The sequence below is a fragment of the Chiloscyllium plagiosum genome, unplaced genomic scaffold (assembly GCF_037043375.1).
Source record: "Chiloscyllium plagiosum isolate Xiang-an unplaced genomic scaffold, Cpla_swu_hap1 HiC_scaffold_19, whole genome shotgun sequence".
NCBI lineage: Eukaryota > Metazoa > Chordata > Chondrichthyes > Orectolobiformes > Hemiscylliidae > Chiloscyllium > Chiloscyllium plagiosum.
Window position 1 is genome coordinate 7,760,106 of NW_028270157.1, and position 26,478 is coordinate 7,786,583.

Here is a 26,478-nt window from a genome sequence, read left to right on the forward strand (position 1 = left end):
TGAATCAGATGGGCTTTACCCTGACAATTGGCAGCAGACCCCCATTGTGGAATAAATGAACATATATTTCAAATAGGCCATCACTCCCAATGGAAAAAGGCACAACTCCATCCAGAATGTTACTAAATTTAAATTTAATTTACCCACCTGGGACATATTCACTCTCACTGTAACCAACACTTTCATGGTCAGAATTAGACATTTTTTCATAGTTTTTTAAAATTGAATTCAAACTTCACACCTGCCATGGTATGATTCATGTTGTGGTTCCCAGACATCAGCTGGAATCTTTAGATTAATAGTTCAAATGATAATACCAATGGGCCATCACTTCCCCAGTTATACAGAATGAAAACAATGCATTTACTCTCAGTAACAGTACTGGCAAATCACATTGTAAAATTGCATATTGAGGGCATTAGTATTCAAGAGATTCATTATACTTCTGATGGCGTTCTGCATGGTTTTAAGTGCATTTACTCTCTTGCAGGAGCAGAGTACTGAGTATGATCATATTGAATGGCAGAGGAGGCTCAAAGGGCTGAATGGCCTACCACTGCCCTTATTTTGCAATGTTGCTTTCTTCAGACACCATGCTTTATATCCATTGGTAATCATGGACTTCCATCAGCAAACCATGATGCCTTTTACAGTGCCTACTCATTTAAAAACACATTTAAAGGTACAGATACTGCTGACTGGGAAGCTCTCCTTTGCTAAATACCTTACATCAGGAAGGATTTACAAGCTTTACAAGTGTGGAATGACTGAGGAACTGGTGGATGTGGGCACAATTATAACATTTAAAAGACATTTAGATAAGTACTTGAGTAGAAAGGGTTTGGAGGGATGTGTGTCAGGAGCAGGCAGAAGGCACTTGTTTAATATGGGACTATGTTCAGCACAGACTGGTTGGACTGGAGGGTCTGTTTCCATGCCCTATGACTCTATAAATCAAATGACTGTTTGTGAACACACCTTCTCTCCCAGTAAAAATACTGAAGTGGCACTTGAACCTGCAGCTTTGAGCTCAGAGTAGAGATCCTCCCACTTGCCAGGAAAGCTCTCTATTATAAACTAACCTTTCAGAGCAACAGATTGGTACTATATGTCTTTAGTAGCGTCATCACCTATGGTGGGACAAAGGCTGTTCCAACACATGGTCTCCAAACTCCCAACCCGCCCCCAACCAGAACAAACAGACTTTCTCCACCATCTCTGTAAACATATAATGCAAACAAATGAATGAATGAAACCTCTTTTTCATGCTCTTGAATGTTTTCTCCCAGGTTGTGTGCAATGGTGTCTAGGTGACTCAAGTTTTAATTCCAGGACAATTCAGGAGGATTAGCTATAATCAACAAAGCAAATGGAAAATTGAGGTATTTAAAAGAAAGTCTCTGCAAACTGTGAAAATCAAACAGAAACTTCAAAAAAAGTAGAAACATTCATTAGACAATCAACATTGAAAGAGCAACAAAACTTGTGAATGTTTAATTACCTAGCCAAATGGAATGAAGACAAAGTCATTTACAGTGCTTCATTGAATTTTTACTTTGAGAGTCCTCCCTCTTCAATTATTGAGATGAGAAGGAAGTGAATTGGACTTTGTGTGGATTAGTTACCTACTAATGGAATGGGGTTTAGTTAAAAGATGACCATAATGATTGTTTCTGATGGCATAGGCTAGGAGGATGTCCAGACACCAAAGACATTGTGCAAACTGTCTTGAAAACCCTGGGCAAGGAAAGCTTTGAAATTCCATCATAAGAGAGAAATGAAAAATCATGGGCACTTTCGATAGTTTTTCTGTGTAACCATGGGAAACAATGGAAAATCACTGGGAGAATGACGATTGTCAGGAAACATGATATATAAGACATTGTACAAGGCTGACCAGTGCTCAGTGCGCAGTCAGATAAGAAAAACATGATTCAGGATGTGGGCAGATTATTAACCTCTGACCATGGAAGTTGTCAGCTGTGAATTAATCTTTAAAATTAAAGAAGCACAAGAACTAGTTTATGATGTTCAAATTGTATTAAGTGATTTAAAGGTTGTGTGTACCTCTACTGCATTACCATCAGTTAGCGATTAGTTGTCGAAATTTAAAGTTTCAGCATCATGACAAATCAGAAGGAGGCCATTCAGCCCATTCAGTCATACCTATCTATAGAGTAACCCAGTTAGGCCTGTTCTCCCACTTCATCCCCATAGCTTCCACTTCCACTTTATTTCCCTCAGTTGCCCATCTAATTTCATTCTGAAATCATTTATTCCCTTCTCTTCCATCAGCTTAATAGGCTTGAGTTTTAGATTAGTACCATCCAATGTCGATTTCACCTTTATTGGCCTAATTCTTACTCAAAACCTGGAGGTGGTTCAGAGAAGGTCCCTTAAACCAGATGCTTCATCTTTGGTGAAGAAGAGCAGACTGAAGGTACTTGTACCTAAGATGGGGGTGCCTTGTATGGTGACATCATACACTTTTCACTGGATCATGTACTTCAGTACACGTGGCAATAAAATCAAAATCAAAGATTTGTGAACCTTTCAGCTTTCAAAGGAGCAAATGAAAGATGACCTCATAGAGCTATGCAAGATACATGGAAAGATAGAAGGTGTACATCTGCATGAAAGAGGTAGGTTTGAAAAGTTTTTTGTTTCCCAGTTGTACTAACAGAAATGTACAAGAGAACATATTTTCAAACTTACAAACACAAAGCTTGAACAGCTCTCAGAAGGTTCACCACCCAGTGGTACGGAGAGATTGTCTTATGAACAAAGGCGAAACAGATTGGGACTCTACTCGCTAGAATTTAGAAGAATGAGAGGTGACATCCTTGAAACGCAAACGATTCTTAAGGGGCGTGACAGGGTAAATGCTGAGACCATGTTTCCTCTCAGAATAAAGATGCTCCAATTTAAGAGTGAGATGAGAAGGAATTTCTTGTCTCAAAAGGTGAATGTCTTTGGAACTCTTTACCAGCAAGAACTGTTGGGGCAGAGTCCTTGTGTGTATTTAAGGCTGAGACAGATCAGTCAGGGAATCATGGGGTACAGGGAAAGGGTAGGAAAGTAAGACTGAGGAATGTTGGTTTAGATTAGATTTCCTACAGTGTGGAAACAGGCCCATCAGCCCAACCAGTCCACACCAACCCTCTGAAGAGTAACCCACCCAGACCCATTTCCTTCTGACTAATGCCCCTAACACTATGGGCAATTTAGCATGGCCAATTCACCTGACCTGCACATCTTTGGACTGTGGGAGGAAACTGGCGCACCCGGAGGAAACCCACGCAGACACGGGGAGAATGTGCAAACTCCATACAGACAGTCGCCCAAGGCTGGAATGGAACCTGGGACCCTGGCGCTGTGAGGCAGCAGTGCTAACCACTGAGCTACCGTGCCACCCAAATTCTATCGAATGGTGGAGCAGACATGAGGGGCTGAATGGCCTACCCCGTTTCTATTTCTTATGGTCTTATCACTTGTCAAGGTACTCAGGCTCTGGCATGTATAGGATCAACATCCTTAGTGGAAACCTTTTTGTGGTTGTGTCAAATTGCTATAAAATGCCACTTTCTCTCCTTCCTGTTTACAATACAGTGCTGTGTGAGTGAGGGTGTGCCATACATTCAAACTGTTTGCTAATAAACAAATTTAATGCACTGGTGGGATATAAAAATAACTGCAGCACCTGGTTTTGACAGGAGTGCCTCCTTTTCCAAGCAATGTAATGTCTCCCCATTAGACAGGTCATTCCTGAGGCAGGTTAGTTATAACGGAAAAGCCATGATGCTGAAAGAAGGAGCCAGATGTTAGTCCTGCTTCCCTTTTCTTGTGAGAGTCTTTGCAGTCCCAACTGTCCAGTTTTTATTCTCCATTGGTGGGTGGATCAGCTGTTTTTGTTAATGGGTTTGTATTACAAGAAGAATTACTCCATCAGCCACTTTAAATTGCAAGATAGACTGAAATCTGGCTGAATAGGATACATGTGTGTATCACAGCATTAACTGTACACTGGGTGTACGTTCAAGCTGACAATCCCATTATGCAAGGCATAGAAGGAAAGGTTAAGCAGAAAGATCAATCCAGGGCTCCTGTTACTAACCAAATACTGTTAGCATTGGTCTGAGATTAGGCAATGGCATGAATCTTTGTTTAGGAGCTACAGTGAGATTTTGTGAAGAATGTACAAACGGGGATTCAAATAATAAACTAAATTAAAGGGCACAATCAGTTCTCCAACATTACCTTGGTGAACGCAATTAAAAGTAGACTTCAGGAATGCTGTATTGGAAATTTGTACCCCTTAACTGGGATGGGGGAAGATCATTCAAGCAGGATAATTCCCCCTGGAGGTGCGGTCATGATGGGAACAGATAGCATCTGTGCACAACATTTTTCAAATTGTAAATTAGCCAGAAAGAACACTTTTGTTAAGGAATAGTTTCCTCCAATTGTTAAATGGTGACCATTAGGATAAGATCAAGTTTAATAAAAGCAAAGTCTTCTTCCTTGGCAGTATCTCAGGGTTAAGGATGACTTATTTTCACTCTGGTGGTGGGTAGATGGGTTCTGGGGTGGTTGGTGTTGTGGTTTCTGCCACAGGTGGGGCAGGCAGTGTTGGGTAAGATGTTCTGGATTCTGGCCACTTGCACTTGGCTTCCCTGTGCTCCATTTGCTGACAGGCGGAATGGCTGTGCCTATTGGAAAGTATTGCAGGTGGTGGAGATCTGAAATCAAAACAGAAAGTGCCGGAGAGCCTCAGAAAGTCTGGCAGCATTGAGGGAGAGAGAAATAAAATTAGTGTTTTGCAGTCAATATGACTCTTCTTCAGACACTGGAGCAGGATTAATATTTGTTTGAATTTATGATTCCTTCCCATGTAGTATTTACAGCATAAATTGGAGCATAAAAAATTGACACCTATCCATTTGGTACTGCACCCAGGTATAAAACAAGTGGATAGTGCAAAATATAAAATTAGCATTTGAGTGTCCCAGTATTTGAAATATGTAGTGATTGGAACCAGGTGGATCTCATTGACTATGAGATCCTTGATTGGGGTTGTTAAACTGGCCAATCAGGAAGCTCTGGATGACTGATATAAACAGGGGATTACCAGGGCGGGCTGTCCTAGAGGTGGTCGAAAGGTGTGTCAGGGCGGACCGAGAACTGGAAGGGGCATGGGGTGGACCGAGAACCGGAAGGTGGGTAGGGGCGGGCTGCCTTAGAGCGGTCGGAAGGTGGGAGGGGCGGGGGCTTGCTGGGTCTGTATTGTCTGCACTTTTGTATGTAACGGTATTGTCTAATGTATAAATGTCATTGTCATTGTCTTGTCACACGTGGAACTGGGATTTGAGGTTTGTCCTCCTCCCTGTAAAATGGTTGAACGGTAGGGTTCGGGGCCTAGCTTTGCTGCTCCCCTCCCTTGTAAAACTGCTGTCTTTCGTGTACAGCTGTCAATGTTTTTTGTAAATTGTTTTGTAACTTGTTTAATAAAATAAAAAAAAAAAAAAAAAATAAACAGGGGATTACCAGGGCGGGCTGTCCTAGAGGTGGTCGAAAGGTGTGTCAGGGCGGACCGAGAACTGGAAGGGGCATGGGGTGGACCGAGAACCGGAAGGTGGGTAGGGGCGGGCTGCCTTAGAGCGGTCGGAAGGTGGGAGGGGCGGGGGCTTGCTGGGTCTGTATTGTCTGCACTTTTGTATGTAACGGTATTGTCTAATGTATAAATGTCATTGTCACTGTCTTGTCACATGTGGAACTGGGATTTGAGGTTTGTCCTCCTCTCCCTGTAAAATGGTTGAACGGTAGGGTTCGGGGCCTAGCTTTGCTGCTCCTCTCCCTTGTAAAACTGCTGTCTTTTGTGTACAGCTGTCAATGTTTTTTGTAAACTGTTTTGTAATTTGTTTAATAAAATAAAAAAAAAATAAACAGGGGATCAAGGGAACCGCTTGTCACTGGCCACTCGGATGTTTCCTTTCTTCCTGGTGGTGGAAACCAAATAAAGATTTGTGCACCTTGTGTCTTTCACTGTGTCTCACACCTGCACACACACAACATGGGTGCTGTGGAAAAATAAGCACTACCGCAGTCAGGTGGTAATGCGGGGAAAATAAAGAAAATATAAACAGGGAATTAAATTTATGTTCTGAGTAAAAGCCTAATTACCTGTTCATGATAAAACCATGTAGAAAATAAATAAAAAATATATATATAAACAGAGGGTTTAGAATCTCCTCAATTCAGGGACTGACTCTGAGCTGGGTGGATAGCTATCTACAGCCAGTGTACTGTGCACATGTAAGTAAAAGGTGACTTGGTGACAGGATACTGGCTTCTGTGCAATTATTTCATAATGATTACTCTTTTTATTATTTGCTTGTGGAGTGTGAGTTTTGTTGGATGGGCCAACATGTAATGACTGTCCCCAGCTGCCTTGGAAAAAGTGGTGATGGACGTTCCAACTCATGCCTGTTATTTTGCTTCCTCATTTTCATTTTTCCATCCATCTCTTGAGAATGCTTTATATTTTACTAGCGTGACAGCTCCATTCCCTTGTTCACCATTTCTTACCTTAACCATGTGCCCATTCTTACGTATGGGATCAGAGCAGTCAATGTTACTGTTCTATTCATATTACGGGGATAATGTTGTCATTTGTTTTCATTCTGAAGGGGTGCTTTCCATATTGAGGGTGCACATAAGAATTTTTGATGCCTGAATCATTTGATTGAATTTCTGTTCTGCATTCTTGATACGTAAGTATCCTGACAGAAATGGTAAAAATAGAAGATCCATCCTTTTTGGTGTTATTTATAGATGCACATGCATGTGCATCTTGCATCGATGTTTGGTAAGTACATGAATGTGTCACCTAATTTAAAAATACTTGATTTCTATTGTTGGAAAAGATGAAAGAAAGACTTTCATTTACACTTTTCACAATTGCAGGATATACAAAATCATATGAACAGCTTCTGGAGTGTTGTTGCTATCATAACGTAGGAAACATAATGTAGTAGTCAAGTTACACACAGGAAATTCTCACAATGAATCATGGGATAATGACCTATGAATCTGCTTATCAGTGATTTATGAATGAGAATTGGTCAGGACACAGAAGATAAAATCCATTTCCTCCTTGCATTTTGTTTGATACAGTCACATGATACCCTTAACATTCAGCTAAATGGTTCAACTGGGGTCTTGGAACATGTCATCCCAAACGACAACACCTCTGACAGTGTAGCACTCCCTCAGTATGCACTAGAGTTTCACCCAAATGGTTTGTGCTCAAATCCAAAGCCCGAAAATTGTACTGCAATCTTTTTGGGCACAGTCATGGGAATGCTGCCAAAGGTGCCAAAGCTCAGATGTGGTCTTTAAAGATGCAATGCCCACCCCCAAACTGATTTTCAGGGCAATGTAAATCGGCCTGCTGGGAATTGTCACTACCCACCTGACCCAATGTGAAGATTCCCTCTTACGTCGGCAATTGTGGGTGCTTTTGTCACTAGTTGAAAATCAGATGCATGCTGTAGCTGAAAAAATGTGGCATTGCTTGTCAGTTCTGGGAAGGAGATGTCATGTAATTTTAAAACCTTTTGTTGTCTTCCTTGATCCTGAATAAGTATAGGAGATGGTAGCATGGAAGTGGATCCCACCTTTTTACCTTGCATCTGATGGAAGTTCTGTTTGTTACAAAACCTGTGGAATCCTAGTGTGAGCTTGTTCATATTGGATCCCGAAAGGAGTTGGAGCCTTTGAGATGTCACTCTTCATACCTATGATAAGATACACTGGAGAGGCCATGAATTTTCAATTCCATGTGTTGATCACTGGATAGCATGAAAGGCAGGAATAATTAGTGATGGGAAAGGATGCATAAAGTCCCTTTGATCATTGTAATCATGTCTTGAAGTTAGACAATTATTAGCTGAGGGAATTGATCATAAAAATCAAACTGAGCTAAGAGGTTAGTTCTGAAGAAGGGTCACTGGATCCAACACATCAACTCTGCTTTCTTTCTTCAGATGCTACCAGACCTGCTGAGTTTTTCCAGCAATTTCTGATTGTGTTTCTGAAGTAAAATGTCCTTAGTTAGTGAAGGATTTAATCCTAGCTAATCCCAGTTTAATCGCTCAGAACATCAAAAGTTAATGATTATCAACCATTCCAGAAATCAGCTGCTAACTACAGAAATATAATTTAGTGTTCCATTCACGCCAGCCGTTCCTTTCCCATGCTTGAGAAGCTCAATGCAACATATTAAAGGTCACTGCATAGCTCCTAACATATTAGAATAAAGTTGAGATCCAAATCCTGTCACAGGATTTTTGAACAGATTTGTGCACAAGTCAAAAAGGGATTTGGTTCTGTGTTAAATTAAACTTATGATTATATTTTGAACACATTGTATATAAGAACATCAACTAAAAGTTGTAGCAAAATGTGAAAAGTATCAGATATTTTCTCACCTATCATAAGTCTATGAATTTTAATCAAATATGCAAAAATCTCAATTTGAGCAAGGAAAGTTCAAGCTAAGGGCATTCAACATAATATGTTAAATTGGACTCCAGTCAGATTGTTTTTAGTTGTTTTTGTCAATAAATAAATGTTACCAGAGGTGTCTAAACTCACCCTGTAGCTGTCAACGTATACTGTAAAAGCTTTCACACACTGATATAGATATTCACAATAATATGGGGATGTTGAATTTGGAACACAAGCCAATCAGCCATGATCTTATTGAATAGCAGTGCAAGCTTGAAGGGCTAAATGCCCTATTTCTGCTCCTAATTCATAATTTCAGATGATCATTATAAACTGTACTTTTGAATCTGATGTTACTCAATTAAATATATCAATGGATTATCAAAATTACAAGATAAAGGTACAGCTATAGTAAAGGATGTGTAAATTTAGCATCAATGAAACTCAAATTTATGTCAAAATTAGGGATTAAAATATTTCATTTATACAATTATAATTGTTCCCTTTACTTTATAATGACTACCCATGTTCTTCCAAAGTGAATCATTTCAACTTCTCAGCAATACATTTCATTTGCCTCTTGTCAATCTACTACATTAGCCTTCTGAAGTTCTACACTATCCTTCTCACATCACACAACATTCCCAAGTTTTGTATAGTTCAGAACTTTGGAAATTGTGTTCTGTATTTTTCGGTCTAAATCATTAACGTAGATTGTGAAGAATACAGGTCTCAGAACTGATCCCGGGAAATTTCACAACAGACCTTCCTCCAGTCGCAAAACATCAATTAGCTACTGTCTGTTTCCTATCATTCACCCAGCTTCATATCCATCTTCATATCCCCTTCCTGTCACCAGACATTTTAACACAGCATCCTGCTCCACATGTCTGTCCTCAACATGCTGCAGTGCTCCAGTGAATCACAGCACAAACTGGAGGAGCAACATCTCATCTTCAAACCAGACAATTTACAAACCTCTGGGCTCAATATTGAGTTCAACACCTTCAAATTGTGAACTCATCCCTTTCTTTCAGTTTTGCTTGTACACTCTCTGCTACCCTCTATCCCCTCATTCCACTGGGACTGTTTGTTTTTTTCAGTCTGGCTGTTAGACACACCATTGTTCTGCCTTTCTCAATTCCGATCACTTAATCTGAACTATCAATGTTCTTTCTCCCCCGGCACTCTGACCACCCACCCTTGCTCCCATTACAGCATAAATGCTGTCCCCTCCAAGCTTCAGTTCTGATGAAGAATCATCTAGACTTGAAACAGCTTGCTTTCTCTCCATGGATGTTGTCTAACTTGCTATGGTCTCCAGCATTTGTTGTTTTCAGTTCAGATTCCAGCATTTGCAGTAATTTACTCCTTCCTATCCATGTTGTTACTGCCTTTTTATTTCCATGAGCTGTAACTTTTCCCACAAACCTGTTGTTCACTTTTATCAAGTACTTCCTGAAGCTCTGTGTACACCAGAACATCGTTAAGCTTATCAAAAAACTTCAGCAGGCTTGTTAAACATGAAATACTCTTGTCATATCTGTGCTCAGTTTGCTCACTGAGTCCATATTTGCCCGAGTGTCTATTAATTTTGTTTCAATTTATTTGTTTTTTGAAGTTTCCCCACTATTGAAGTTAAATGGACTGACATGCAGTTGCTGGGATTCTCTTTACAATATTTGTTTGAGCAAGGCTGTAATATTTGAAATTCTCCACTTCTCTGGCATACCCCTCCCTGTCATTTCCTTGCTGCTGACCTTAGAAGTCTATTGGCATGCTAAGCGGAATGAACAGAGCTTTCCAGTGATGGCATGGCCTCACATGTTAGAGGGAATGAGTCTCAGGAGAACTGGAAAACTATGATCAGTGACTCCACAATTTCTGCTGTCACTTCCTTCAGTGTTCCTGGATACATCCCATTCAGTTCTTATCAGCTGTAAGCACAGACAACCTACCCAGTACCTCCTCCACATAAAGTTCTTACCATTGTTATAATGTCTGCACTGACTTCCTGAACATTTTAACTTGGTGTCAAATTCCTGCTAGTCCTGGTAGTTGGAAGAGACTAAACATCCAAAACTAGGTAACCCACCCTTCTTAATCACCACCAGCACAAAGAACAATATTGGTTACATAGGAGTTTAATAGTCTATCTCACAAACCACACAAAGCACACCCTAAATTAAGGTAACAAGCTGGTGAAGATACCATACACGACTTCTGCTGACTAACCAGATGAAGAAAGCTGTAGATTGAGTTCAATATTTTGAGAATTTACTGATCTCTCTAGCTTTCTAGCTCTATTACAACCAATCAGGAAGATATGGAAAACCAGGCAGCAAAGAGGACACAGTTGAAGAGTGCGGTGCTGGAAAAGCACAGCCAGTCAGGCAGCGTCCGAGGAGCAGGAGAGCCGACATTTCGGGCATTGATTCCTGATGAAGGGCTTATGCCTGAAACGTCGATTCTCCTGCTCCTCGGATGCTGCCTGACCTCTTGTGATTTTCCAGCACCACACTCTGTGACTCTGATCTCCAGCATCTGCAGTCCTCACTTTCTCCCAGCCAAGAGGATAAAGTGGTTGCACAAACATCTTCATTGTCACGCTCGGTGGAATCCAACACGTGATCCAAAAGACAAGCTTGATGTCTTTAGCAGAGAAGTGGTTCAAAGGTGAACTTTATTTGTGAGGTGAGATTGGAGAAGTTGGGACATTTTTCCTTGGGGAGGAGAGGTCTCAGAGGAGATTTGATAGAAGTTTGCAAAATCAAAACCAGGCTGGACAGTATAGATAGGGTGGCTTAGAATCATAGAGTCATAGAAATATACAGCATGTTAACAGTCTCTTTGGTCCAACTCATCCATGCCAACCAGATATCCTAACCTAATCTAGTCCTGGTTGCCAGCACTTGGCCCATGTCCCTCTAAACCCTTCCTAGTCATATACCCATCCAGATGTCTTTTAAATGCTGTAATTGTACCAGTCTCCAACACTTCCTCTGGCAGCTCATTCCATACATGCACCACCCTCTGTGAAAAAGTTGCCCCTTATGCCCTTTTTACATCTTTCCCCTCTCACCCTACACCTATGCCCTCTAGTTCTGGACACCCCCACCCCAGGGAAAAGACGTTGTCTATTTACCCTATCCATGCCCCTCATGATTTTATAAGCCTCTATAAGGTCACCCCTCAGCCTCCGACACTCCAGGGAAAACAGCCCTGTGTGGATCTGTGTGGAAAGCTCTTTGGAGGGTTGGTGTGGACTTGTTGGGCTGATTGGCCTGGTTCCACAGTGTGGGTATTCTATTCTACTCAAACTGATCCTACTTGTGAAAGAATAGTAAATCAGATGGCTCAAATTTAAAATATTTATCAAAAGAAGCAAATGCGAGGTGAGGGAAAATGTTTTCACACATCACGTGCCCTGGGTTTGGATTGTGTGGCCTAGAAGTGTTGATGGAAGCAGATTTAATTGAGCCAATCATGGGAGGGTGATGGCCCATCACTAGACTGTTAATCCAGAGACTCGGGTAATGTTCCAGGGATCTGGATTCGAATCCTACCATGGAATTTGAATTCAATAAACATCTGGAATTAAGAGTCTAATGATGACCATAATCCAATGTCAGTTGTTGGAAAAATCTAACTGGTTCACTAATGTCCTTGAGGAAAGGAAACTGCCATCCTTACCTGGTCTGGCCTACATGTGACTCCAGACGCATAGCAATGTGGTTGACTCCTAATTGCCCCCTGGGCAATTATGGATGGGCAATAAATGCTGACCCAGCCAGTGACACCCTCATCCCATGAATGAATGAGAAAACAGATATGGTTAGTACGTTTGCAGACGACACCAAAATTGGAGATGAAATGGACAATGAAGAAGGTTACATCAGAGTACAATGGGACCTTGATCCGATGGATTAATGGGTTGAGGAATGGCAGATGGGGTTTAATTTATGTAAATGAGGTGCTGCATTTCAGAAAGGCAAATCAGGGCAAGACTTATACACTTAATGGTAAGGTCCTGTGGAGTGTTGCTGAACAGAGACCTTGGAATGCAGGTTCATAGTTACTTGAAAGTGGAGTCACAGGTAGATAGGATAGTGAAGGAGGCATTTGGTATGCTTTCCATTATTGGTCATAGCATCAAGTATAGGAGTTGGGAGGTCATGTTGCGCTGTACAGGACATTGGTTAGGCCACTTTTGGAATATTGTGTTCCATTTTGGTCTCCCTGTTATAGGAAGAATATTGCAAAACTTGAAAGGGATCAGAAAAGATTTACAAGGATGTTGCCGGGGTTGGAGAGTGTGAGGTAAAGGGAGAAGCTGAATAGGCTGGGGCTGTTTTCCCTGGAGCGTTGGAGGCTGGGGGGGGTTGACCTTACAGAGGTTTATAAACTCATTAGAGGCATGGATACGATAAATAGGCAAGGTTTTTTTTTCCCAGGGTGGGGGAGTCCAAAACTAGAGGGAATAGGTTTAAGGTGAGAGGGAAAGACTTAAAAGGGACCTAAGGGGCAATTTTTCCATGCAGAGGGTGGTGAGTGTATGGAATGAGCTGCCAGAGGAAGTGGTGGAGGCTGGTACAATTACATTTAAAAGGCATCTGGTTGGATTTATGCATAGGAAGGATTTAGAGGGATATGGTAAATGGGGTTACATTAATTTAGGATATCTGGTTGGCATGGATGAGTTGGATCGAAGAGTCTGTTTCCATGCTGTATAGGTCTATGACTCTATCTGTAGGAAGACCCACAATGCTGTTAAGGAAGGAGTTACTGGATCTTGACCAAATGTGAAATCCCTTCCAGGTCACATGTCATTATGATGGGGGACTTAAGGACCTTTGTTTCTCTTGTGGGGGTTACAGCATTTGTTGCTTTCTCACCTCATGTCTCTGTCAACCATAGGTAAATTGATAACCATGAGTAAATAAAAACTCACTTTTATGATTGTTATAAGGTCAACGAGACCTATATTGGTCTTTCAACCTCTAACTACTCCCAATGTCATGGACACAATTTATATGTTTCTTTTTAAAGCCCATGATCAATGCATTTGTCTTTGTAAGGAATGTGTATTTTCTTAGCCTCAGAGGTTGTCCTGATTCAATCATTCCATCAGCAAGTCTTTTTGTGGGTTTTAAAAAAGCATTGCTTGTTATCATGTAAACTATTTAAGACACAACATCTCAGTCACTCGTATCACACACACTATCACATGCAGAAGATTGATTACAAATGAAGATAAAACAATATGATTACGATGTATGACTATTTTAGTCTCCTTTGAGGCAGGTCTGTAGTTATAGTTCAGATGAGTTGATGTTGAAAGAATGGTCTGTTACGAAGAGGATTCTCAATAAACTGTGAGACTCCTTGCATTTAATTTCATGGAGGTTGTTTCTCAAGTGAACTCCATGTTGGAACAGTAGGGAGTCCATCTGCTACTTCAAGGTATTGCTGTTAATTACCTTGACTGCTTAGATGGCTTGAAGCTTATTCAAAGGCTTTCTAGTGGAGCTCTGTCTGCTGAATGACTATTCACTGTTTTCAATGCTTGTTATTTTATCATTTGATCTGTAATGAGTTCAAAGTCCTTCCTAAGTAAACTGGGTGGTTCAGTCAACCATGCATCCTGTGTTGTGAGCGTCATATATTGAGAGTTGTGAGAGCCAGGTTCTTTGAATTTGAAAGATCCATTCAGTAAATGATAACTTTTTGAGTTCTTGTTAGGACAAGACAACGAATCCACATTAGTCTGGAAGGTTTCTTTAATTCACTCTTGAGTCCGCGGAAGGGTTCTGATCCACAAAAGAAGTCAGGTGATCCCTGGTGTCCAACATTTGCAGCCTTTCATTGTTTGCAATAAATTACAAAAGTTACTTCAAATTAAGTAAAAAAAACCCAACAATTTGAAATGACCTAAATCAGATTTGAAAGTGACTACAAAATTTAGTCTAACTCACACCTGATACTTGTTTGTGGTTTTTTAAACAGAGGGATGTAATTACAGCATTCACACTTTCATTAATAAATCAGATATATGAACAAACTGAAGTCTAACTCATGCGTCTGTGCTCCATTGAAAATAATTATATTTGGGTTGTATCAGCACTAATTTGCAGAAGATTTTACATGTGCCGGTACAATTTTCTTGTATCTAAAGACAATTGTGCATCAAATATCCTACTTTTCCGTACTCCAGTATATAGCAGACAACTATTCTTTCTGGGCTGTTGAACAATTTGTTCCATGTTAGGATCAGGACTTATTATTCTGAGCCTAATTTAGAATGGCATAATTCTATTGAGTACTATCCTAACACTTCATGGTAATGTGCACTTTGGAATATTATTAGGACTTCAAAGACATACAAAACTTGGCTATTGTCTAGACTGGCCCACACCAGAATGCATATGATTGTCTGTAGAGAGAGCAAGTTTCAGGTGATTGCCTTGCATTAGGAAATGTGCAGGGATCGTAAATGCTCAGTATCATACCTTGAACCGGATTGATTTCAACTGAACATTGGGCTTGGGAGCTATAATCTCTTGTTCCTTTAAATTATGCAACTGAATTCCTTGTCTCAAACAGTATATATGGGCTTTTATTCAACAGAATTTCAAACAATAATTTATAGCACAGACATCAACTTTGAAAAGTCAGTTTAAAGAAACAATACTTGGATATAGCACTTTTGTAAGAAATAGTCTAAAAATAATGACTTGTTATATTTGTTGTGGCAAACTGTGACTGGTCACAGTTAGATGTAGTTCTTAGGGTTAAAGGGGTCAAAGGGTTTTTGTGTGAAGGCAGGAACAGGGGACTGGATTGGACCATCAGCCATGATCAGATTGAATGGCAGAGAAGGTTTAAAGAGCCTGAAGGATACAGCACAGAAACAGACCTTTCAGTCCAACTGGTCCGTGCCAACCACACATCCCAATCTTGCCTAGTCCCATTTGCAGCTTTTGACTCATATCCCTCCACTACTTCCTCTGGCATCACATTCCATATACGCACCACCTTCTGCATGAAAACGTCAGGTCCCTTTTAAATTTTTCCCCTCTCACTTGAAACCTAAGCCCTCTAATATTGGACTCCTGTACCTTAGAAGAAAGGCCTTGACTATTCACCCTATCCATGCCCCTCATGATTTTATACAATGATTATATAAAATGACATACTCCTGCTCCTATTTTCTATGTTTCTATATTATGATTCTTAGGACTAAAGAGATGAAAGGCCATGGGGAGAAAGAGGGAACAGGGGACTGAGTTGGATGATCGGCCATGATCACATTGAAAAATAGAGCAGGCTCGAAGGGCCGAATGGCTTATTCCTGCTCCTATTTTCTATCTTTAAGTATGAAGACATCAGGCAGCCCACTAGCTTCAAATGTATGCCACCAGAAATCATTGAGCTAAGTCTTTGGAACATTACTGGATGGGATAGAGATGCAGCTTTTCCTAACATTAACCTGGGAGTTTGGAGAAAGTTATTTAGTGGGAGGGATAGAAAACATAACTTTATGAATGAAACGACAGCACCTAAAACTGGGTCATTTTTAAAGCAGAACGATCATGCAGGGATGTACAGTGAGGTACATAAAGAAATTCTTGGGGAATGATGTAAATACTTTCTCTATTGAAAGTGGGCTCAGTTGCAGTGGGTAGGTGGACGGTGTAATGAACATTAAAGAAGATGTAGTTAATAATTAGCAATTCACTAGACAACCAAATGCCCCTTCAATCAAGGACAAAGTTTACTGACCCAAGAAGGACATCAAATGTCAGTGTTCTAGCTGTTAACTGCTATTAATCTACATTTACTACAGTTCAGATAACAGACCTACATATGTTTTATGCCAATTCTGAAATTAGTGGAAAGTAAAGTTAGATATAGGACGTGGATCCACACACCATTTCCACTGGGTGATGTTGCTTAAAACTGAGGCTCTGTTTCATGTTTTAAATGTTAGTCCAATGGCAAAAGCGATGCTAGAAAAATACATGAATATAATTCATTACTTTGTCCTTCATTTTATGGAAAATGCAGCTTGTAGTTGATGAATGTCCCATTATCTCGACTTGTGTTGTGCAAAACACAAATTTATATATAATGTACAACATCTACAAGAGGTCAATTGATAATGATCTATAAATTTGGGAAAGTATCTTTTAAACTCATAGACTCATAGAGCTATACAGCATGGAAACAGACCCTTTGGTCCAACCCATCCATGTCGACCAGATATCCGAACGTGATTTAGTCCTATTTGCCAGCATCTGGCCCATATCCCTCTAAATCTTTCCTATTCATATACCCATTGGTTAGCACTGCTGTCTCAGTGCCAGGGCCCTGGGTTCGATTCCTGCCTTGGACGACTGTCTGTGTGGAGTTTGCATATTCTCCCTTGCACACAATTTCTCTCCAAATAATCATTCAATGCCTCTCTTGAATGCCTTAATTGAACCTGCCTCCGCCACATTTCAGGGCGTTGCGTTCCATAGCCTGGCTAGTTTTTCTTTTCCACGTCCACCCTTGCTTCGTTTGCACATCATTTTAAATCTCCACCTTTTCGTTCTTGTGCCTTTCACAAGTGGGAACAGTTTCTGCCTACCTACACTCGCCAGCTCGCTCATGACTTTGAAAACCTTTGTGAAACCTTCACTAGGCCTTCTTCACCCCAAGGACAACAGTCCAACAACTGCAGTCGATCCTGATAACTGAAGTTTCGCATTCCCAGAACTATTCTTGCAAGTTAATTCTGCACTCTCTCCACTCCGTACACATCCTTTCCATAACATAGCCCCATGACTGTACACAAAACAGATTGGTTGTTTCCACCTCAGTCAGAGACTGAGCTAAATTCCCCCTAATCTAGCTCCTTGATAAAGCATATTCATGAAGGGTAAGACCAGAGCCAGAAGGAAAATGTGAAGCCTATTCCGAAATGGAGAGGACTTGTTAAAAAAATGTCAGTGGAAGCTCCTGCAGCGGGGAAGGGGTTGGTAACTACAAAAATTTAATTTCTTGGTAATTGCTTATCTTTGCAATTACCTGTTGCCGGAAGGAAAGGATGAGGTTGTAACGTTGCAGTGGAACACTGGCAGAAGTTAATAGCCTTGCAGTGATTTCATCCAAACAACATTGGTGCAGCAACCAATTACTTAGTTATCTCTCAGGATAGAAGCAGCTTGACGATGGGGTCATTAGGCAAGATATAGGAGGTATTAGAATTTCAGGAGGAACGCGCCTTCAATGGACGTTTTACAGCACAATACTTAGTTTGGCATGGTGGAGGAATCCCATTAAAAGACTCAGGCTTGAAACCAACTGCGATGTATCACATGAATCATAAAGAACTGTCTGTAAACCATCTGTCTGACACATCTCTTTGACAGTCAGGGCCAATACTACTGCAGGGAGCTTCCAGACATATGAATCAAAGAGTTTGTGGCTTTGCCCTTTTGCCATCTTTTCTTTTCATTGAAAGAATGTCATTCTGCATTTGAAATATAGACTGTGTTGTGTTTAATCCAAGTCTGGATTGCGAGTTTCCAAAATCCTTTTGGGTGGAATTGCCCCAGCCAAGTTAAATAAACAAAGAGCTGTGGATATGAAGCACAAACCGAGAATGCTGGAGAAATCCAGCAGGTCTGGCAGCATCTGTGGTGAGAGAGAGAAACTGAGTCAACATTTCAAGAGCAGTGACTGAAGAAGGATCACTTCTTCTGGTGGAGAGGAGGAAGAGAGATGGAGGTTCTGGGGGCCGAATGGTTGAAGTTGTGTGTGGGAGACCTGGTGGTCAGTAGTGGGAATGTCAGAGATCGAAGGTTGATTGTTAGGGGGTGCATGGGGGTGTGGAAAATCATAGGCCACATGGGGGAATTTGGAGGGCAATTAAAAGGGTTGGGAACAAGGGTGATGCCTGATTAGAAGAGATTGGTGTGGCAGTAATGAAGGATCCAGCAGGTAAGCACTGACCTTCTGGATTTAGCTGTCATTTGCCTTTAGAACATTCCATAGGCCTGATAATTATAGAATCCCTACAGCGTGGGAGAGATCATGCAGCAACTCTCCGAAGAGCATCCCATCCAGACCTAGCCCCTGACTTTTCCCCTGTAACTTTCATTTCCCATGGCTAATCCATCTCACTTGCACATCCCCATACACTATGAATAATTTAGAATGGCCAATCTACTTAACCTGCACATCTTTGGATTGTGGGAGGAAGCCAGAGCACCCAAACTCCACACAGTCACCCAAGGCTGGATCGAACACAGGTCCCTAACACTGTGAGGCAGCAGTGCTAACCACTGAGACACTGCACCATCCAATAAACCTAGATGACCAGAGCTACATTTGACATGTGGATGACATACAGCTGCCAGCCTCATTGTAAGGCTACATTGCTATCCCATTACCTGGGAGCAATATAGATCTACAATGCCTTCAGTCTCCATTGTCATGGCTCACTGGGGTACTGGATTGGAAACAAAACTCAGCTGTTCTTGACGTCATCTCAAAAGTTAAAGCTTTTTAAAGAAATACACAAAATACCACCAAACGACCTGAGTCTTCATACCCAGGCTGATGGAGAAGATGGAACAGCCTTCTGTACTGAATGAGAACCACTAATGATTTCAGGTTTCTTGTAGCTCCAGGTAAACAAATTAATTTAACTAAACTCTATAAATTAAACTTCAAATCGCTTATAAACTCCCCTTTACACAATTATCTTGACAAATATAAACATGGAAAAGAAATATCATATGGACAGAGGGAGTCCAGTTCCATAGTCTTTGTTCCCAAGATCTTCAGATGATGGTTCTTGCTGATCTGAAGGTTTCTCATTGACCGTCTTTTTTCTGCATGTTTCCACTGGTTTCCAATTGGCATAGGGTGGCTGTTTTAGTTTGCGAGGTTTCTGACTCATTCAATTCAAAGTCACAACCTGCAGCATGTACTAAGGGAAAGAAAAGGTGGGTTTCTTCAGATTTCAAGTGGCTTACTGCAGAGAACTGAGATAGAGAGGGGTTTTAGCAACTGCAGATCTGCTGGCTTCTCTTCTGGTTTGAACTAGCTTCTTTCTAAGTCTTCTGTTTTGTTCACAGATGATCAGCAAATGAATAACCAATCAACTTGTTGTCGGCAGGCAGAAGACATTTGTCATTGGTTTGTGGGCCAGGAACTAATTAACAATCCCTCAGCTCCAGCTCATCTGCACATTACTGGAGAAAGTGAGTACTGCAGATGCTGGAGACCAGAGCTGGAAAATGTGTTGCTGGAAAAGTGCAGCAGGTCAGGCAGAATCCAAGGAGCAGGAGAATCGACGTTTCGGGCATGAGCCCTTCTTCAGGAATGAGGAAGGTGTGCCAAGCAGGCTAAGATAAAAGGTAGGGAGGAGGGACTTGGGGGAGGGGCGTTGGGAATGTGATAGGTGGAAGAAGGTTAAGGTGAGGGTGATAGGGCGGAGAGGGGGTGGGGGCATTTATCTCAAGAGGGTTGAAATATAAAAGCACCGTTGTTCTACTGAGACTTTATAAAGCTCTGGTTAGGCCCCATTTGGAGTACTATGTCCAGTTTTGGTCCCCACACCTCAGCGAGGACATACTGGCAATGGAGCGTGTCCAGCGGATTATCCCTGGAATGGTAGGTCTAACATATGGGGAATGGCTGAGGATCCTGGGATTGTATTCATTGGAGTTTAGAAGATTAAGGGGAGATCTAATAGAAACTTACAAGATAATACATGGCTTGGAAAGGGTGGACGCTAGGAAATTGTTTCCGTTAGGCGAGGAGACTAGGACCCGTGGACACAGCCTTAGAATTAGAGGGGTAAATTCAGAACAGAAATGTGGAGACATTTCTTCAGCCAGAGAATGGTGGGCCTGTGGAATTCATTGCCGCGGAGTGCAGTGGAGGCTGGGACGCTAAATGTCTTCAAGGCAGAGATTGATAAATTCTTGATGTCACAAGGAATTAAGGGCTACGGGGAGAATGCGGGTAAGTGGAGTTGAAATGCCCATCAGCCATGATTGAATGGCGGAGTGAACTCGATGGGTTGAATGGCCTTACTTCCATTCCTATGTCTTATGGTCTTATGGTCTTATGGGGCGGAGAGGTCGGGAAGAAGATTGCAGGTCAAGAAGGCAGTGCTGAGTCCGAGGGTTGGGACTGAGATAAGGTGGGAGGAGGGGAAATGAGGAAGCTGGAGAAATCAGCATTCATCCCTTGTGGTTGGAGGGTTCCTAGGCGGAAGATGAGGTGCTCTTCCTCCATGCGTCGTGTTGCCATGGTCTGGCGATGGAGGAGGCCAAGGACCTGCATGTCCTTGGCGGAGTGGGAGGGGGAGTTGAAGTGTTCCACCACGGGGTGGTTGGGTTAGTTGGTGCAGGTGTCCCAGAGGTGGTCTCTGAAACGTTCTACAAGTAGGCGGCCTGTCTTCCTAATATAGAGGAGGCCACATAGGGTGCAGTGGATGCAGTAAATGTGTGTGGAGGTGCAGGTGAATTTGTGGTGGATATGGAAGGATCCCTTGGGGCCTTGGAGGGAAGTGAGGGGGGAGGTGTGGGCGCAAGGTTTGCATTTCTTGCAGTTGCAGGGGAACGTGGCAGGAGTGGAGGTTGGGTTGGTGGGGGGTGTGGACCTGATGAGGGAGTCATGGAGGGAGTGGTCTTTCTGGAATGCTGATAGGGGAGGACAGGGAAATATATCCTTGGTGGTGGGGTCTGTCTGGAGGAGATGCGGTGGAGAGCATCGCCAACCACGTCTGGGGGGAAATTGTGGTCTTTGAAGAAGGAGGCCATCTGGGTTGTTCGGTATTTGAATTGGTCCTCCTGGGAGCAGATTGCGGAGGCAAAAGAATTGGGAACATTACTTGAGCCCACAACTACACAACCAGAGTTCACAATATCAGATTCCTTGCTTTCAAAACAAGTAGCCACCCTAGTAAATCCTTGGGTTTCAAACAGTTCTCTCTCATTTCAATCCCCAGTTTTAAAATAACAGGACACCTTTACACCATTAAAGTGCCAGTGAATGTATTGAGGTCTTGATTCAGATATTTAGCATTGCACCTTCACACCTGAACCAAAGTCACTCATTTTCTGGGATAAAACCTTCTCACATAGCCAATGTTCACCTCCGATTTCTAAGCAGTGTAGCTGAAACAACCATTGCCTGTGAATATGAAAATCTACTTCCAACATCTGCAGCTGCCTCATGTAGTAAATTCAATGCCAGAACAGCTCTGTGCTGAACGTATAGAGACAGATTCCATTCTGAAGTGGGAAATATAGACAGTGAGAATGAAATGTGGCCTGTGCAGAGAAAGTGACAATTTATGAATTGTTTTGAAAGAGACCTGTGAGCCTCAGAACTCAGTGCTGTATCTTTTCAGCCAATACAAGGCGCGAAGGCCAGTGGATGTTGAGCTTCATGCCACATTAGTCAGAGAAGCTAGTGGTTAAATATCATGTTTTGGTTAAATTGCATCCTGTTGTGATTTCCAAGTAACAAGATAAAAATTAATGCTGGAAGTATTTCGAGAAATGTTGTAATGTAGATCCTTGGAGGGTGAACGCTTTAACTATTGGCCCAGTCAGGATGCGGAGTCTGGTGAGTTATAGAAGGAGAAAGTGAGGTCTGCAGATGCTGGAGATCAGAGATGGAAATGTGTTGCTGGAAAAGCGCAGCAGGCCAGGCAGCATCTAGGGAACAGGAGAATCGACGTTTCGGGCATTAGCCCTTCTTCAGGAATTCCTGAAGAAGGGCTAATGCCCGAAACGTCGATTCTCCTGTTCCCTAGATGAGTTATAGAAGGGTTGTGGGAATATCTTGCTGTGCAGCACAGTGAAACATCAATATACCATTGACAACGTGTGCCAGCTGCCTGCATGGCAAACACACTGTATATTTGGTCAACCCAATAGCTGTGTTGGATGCTGGGTGGGTGCTTGTCCTTATTTCAGTCATAGGTGTGGCCATTGTTTATCAGAGGTCCCGGTACTGTCAGTCTGGTACACAGTCTACACACAGGCTGGGGGCTTGACCACTATCAGTCATTGCCAGCTGGGTGCAGAGATGAAAGTGGGCTGTTAAGTTCATGATGTCAGCATTTGGGTTGCACCGTAGGGGTGAAGTACAGCAAGCTTTCATTTTCTTTGTGATTTTCTTTTCTGGCTGCCAGTAAATGCTCATGTTTGCACAGGTCTTAATACTTGGCTGTATGTGACATTCACCTGCTGCGCAGTGACAAGACACAGGTCAGTATTCAGCTTGGGGGAAAGAGGAGTGTGGACTCAGTGAGGTAGTCCTCGAAGATCTCGCAAAGTGTGTGCCTGGTAGGTAAGCAGCAACAAGGGTGAGACAATGGGGCTGTGTGTCTAAGGGAGTATCAACCATGTTCCATGAGCAGTGTGTCATTACCTTGGGAGTAAGGGACAAAATTGCATTGCTGACACCTCTTCTGAGGGGCACAGTGGCCTCTAAGACTGGCATGGGTGAAAAGAATGTTGCTGTTTCTGGTGAGTGAAGGGTTGTTCTGGGAATGGTTCATAATAACATGGTGGTAGAATCAGATGTGAGTGATACCACAAGTGTGGGGTAGATAGTGAAAGAGATGTTTTTGGTAAGAAATCTCATTGCGCTGCACGGTGAGAATCTTTCCAAAAAACTCAATACAATTCATATTTAGCCAAAAACAAAATAAGATGAACTTGTTGTTATCTTGAGTACATTTCAATAAGCTGATCTTTCAAGTCTAGTGACCCTTCTTCAGAATTTGACTAGACTCGAAACGCTAATACTGTTTCTCTCTCTGCAGAACCTGCCAGTCCTGCTGAGTTTCTCCAGCAGTTTTTGTTTCTGTTTCAGATCCTCCCATGTCTGCAATTCTTTGTTTGATAATAAGCTGGTCTTGGCAAGTTATACAGGTGGTGGTGGAGAGTGTGAAGAACATTTTGCTGGAATATTACCTTAAATTAAAGTAATTAAAGAATGGAACAATGGAACACAGTATAGGTAAGCAAAGGTGGCAAGTGGAGGCAATGACCCTGAAATAACTGAAAAATGATTGAACACTGTATTCAATTCTACACTAAGTTGTACCAAATTGCAAATATTGTGATCTCTTTATGATCAAATACCTTATTTTTCACCTTCTAATAGATCTCTAATGAAATAAAGGGAATTAAATGTCCCAATAATATATCAATTTCCATTCTTCCACGGGCAATTCATTTCGACTGGAATTTAAATTGTTTATTTAAATTGTTATATATTGAGCACAATGTAACAATCAGGTTACAAAGGTGCTGGCATATACAAGCTAAGCGGATGGAAACTTTTGAAATTATGTTAATTTGTTAGTTAGCAGGCCATGTCAATGCAGATGGTGAATGCTACATTGTAGAAATCATTGAGGTACTGATGTGTCTACCATTGAATGTCTGACACATCAGCCTTTTTGTGTTTATTTATGAATAGACTACAAATGTTTTGACCATAGGTTCACAAATGGGTCATTAAAGACTCAGACTGCAAGACAAGTGAAACTATTGTCACTTTCATCCCGAACAGGTTGAAATATATAAACATGTGGAAAAAATAAGAGAAGTCCCTAATCACTCCAACCAAAAATAATACTCTTTGGTAGCTGAGGACTCTTTCCTTTGTGTTTTTAATTTGAAAGTTTGGCTGTCTACAAGTATTTATTTCCCATTAAAATGCAATATAATAGCGGACTCTCACACGCAAAACATTTTCTGCCAATTTATATGAAAATCCAAAATTTCCATCAAAATCTTCAATGCAAACAAGGAGTGTATGTCTGATTCTGCAAGTTTCCCTCCAAGCCACTCACTATCCTGACTTGGAAATATCTCACCATTCCTTCACTGTTGCTGGGTCAATTCCCTCCCTAAGGGCATTGTGGGTCTACCTAAGGATGGCTCAGTGGCTCAGTGGTTAGCAATGCTGCCTCACAGCGCCAGGTACCTGGGTTCACTTTCGTCCTCGGGAGACTGTGCAAACTCTTGCAGACATTCTCCACGTTTTTGTGTCTGGTGCTCTGGTTTCCTTCCACTGTCCAAAGGTGTGCAGGGTAGGTGGATTGGTCATGCTAGATTGCCACATAATGTTCAGGGAGCCATAGGTGGCTGAGCCATGGGAAATGCAGTGTTAGGGAAGTGGGTCTGGGCAGGATGGTCTTCAGAGGGTCATTGTGGACTCGATGGGCTGAATGACCTATTTCCTCATTGTAGGGATTATATGAGCAATTCAAGAAAGTACCACCACCTTCTCAAGGCCAGCTAGGGAAATAAATGTTGGCCCAGCCAGTGATGCCCATGTCCTGTGAATGAATAAAACAAAAAATTCATCTGCTTTTACATCTACTTTGTTCCTAGTCTTCCCCTTCCTTATTTGTGAATGACAGGCAACAAATTCATTTACATAGAGTCCACAACATAGATTGTTGTGATGTATGTTGCTTTGAACTCATCATTTTGAGGAACTAAGCATAACATTTCTCCACATGCACAGCATTGAGTCGTTTTTGACTCATTTAAACTTAGTATAGAAACTGTACAGCTGTATTTTGCATCAACGCTGCCATCTTAGCATCTACTCCCAGCATCCCGTCTGATGTTTCTAAGTCACACAGTGTTCTCTCGCATTGTTCACAGGGAGAGCTCATTGTAATTGATGTGAACTTTATCCAAAATTATCGTTGCAATCCTGCAACTGTTCCGTAAGTTACAGTCCGTATTGCTAAAGTAAAATTAAGAACTGCAGATACCAAAGATCTGAAACAAAAAACCGAAATTGCTGGAAAAACTCAGCAGGTCAGGCAGAGGTGAGAAAAATAGAGTTAACGTTCTGAGTCCAGTGACCACTCTTAATTGAAATTTGAAATGGCAGAGCAGGCTCAAAGGTTCAACAGATCACTTCTGTTTTTACGTTCTAAGAATTGTTATTTTGAGAAGAGGGAATAGAGAGAGTGAAAAAGCTTTTCTGAGGAAAACATGTCCAGCAGATAACATTTTCACTCAAGATTATGAAGAAAGACACACTGGGTGAACAGCTAAAGGAGACAAATGCTATTGACAAATGCTGTCAATGTTCTAATATTTCACTGAAGATCTCCTGAAAATAAACAGAAATGAGAGAACCAAGGCCAGGATTTAATTATAATTTGCAGTCATTTTTGAAATTCTAGACTAGGTCTGCTGTCTTAAATTCTAGGGAACTGAGTGGTATTTAATAAAACTGCCATCTGGTATTGATAAACCTCAATTAAAATAGAGCAGCAATTATGATATCACTCCTGTGTTTCCTCCCTAGATTATCGAAAAAAATCAACAATTCTCTAAGTGTTAATCTCTTGACTAGCCTGTTAGATCACATTGCTTTGAGTATTTGGCTGACTTATAATGTATGAGCAATATTTGGAAGTGAAAAAAACAATATTTGTTCCGTAAAGCTGTAAAAAAAGATTATATCAGAATTGAACTTGTCACAATGGAATAGCCTACATCTCACCTGATGAAGTGCTTTTGCCTGAAACGTCGATTTTACTGCTCCTCAGATGCTGCCTGAACTGCTGTGCTTTTCCAGCACCACTAATCCAGAATAGCCTACATCTCAGTTTACAGGAGACTATAGAGTCAATGGTCCAGAACCTTTCTTGCCCTGATTAATGTGCAATATTCACCTTTATAAAGTTTGTTGACAGAACTGTAGGAGAGGCAGTAATATGAGCAGAAATAGCATCGAGAACACTGAAGTTCCACATTAATCTCTGATTTTTCTTAAAATACTCAGTGTTGTATTTGAACATCAGCTTGTACACAAAAGGATTGTAAAATTATTATAATTTGGACAGAGTTGGGCTTCATTTAAACTCAGCAAGAGTCTCTGAATCTAATGAAGCTTGACATTTTTATCATAGAA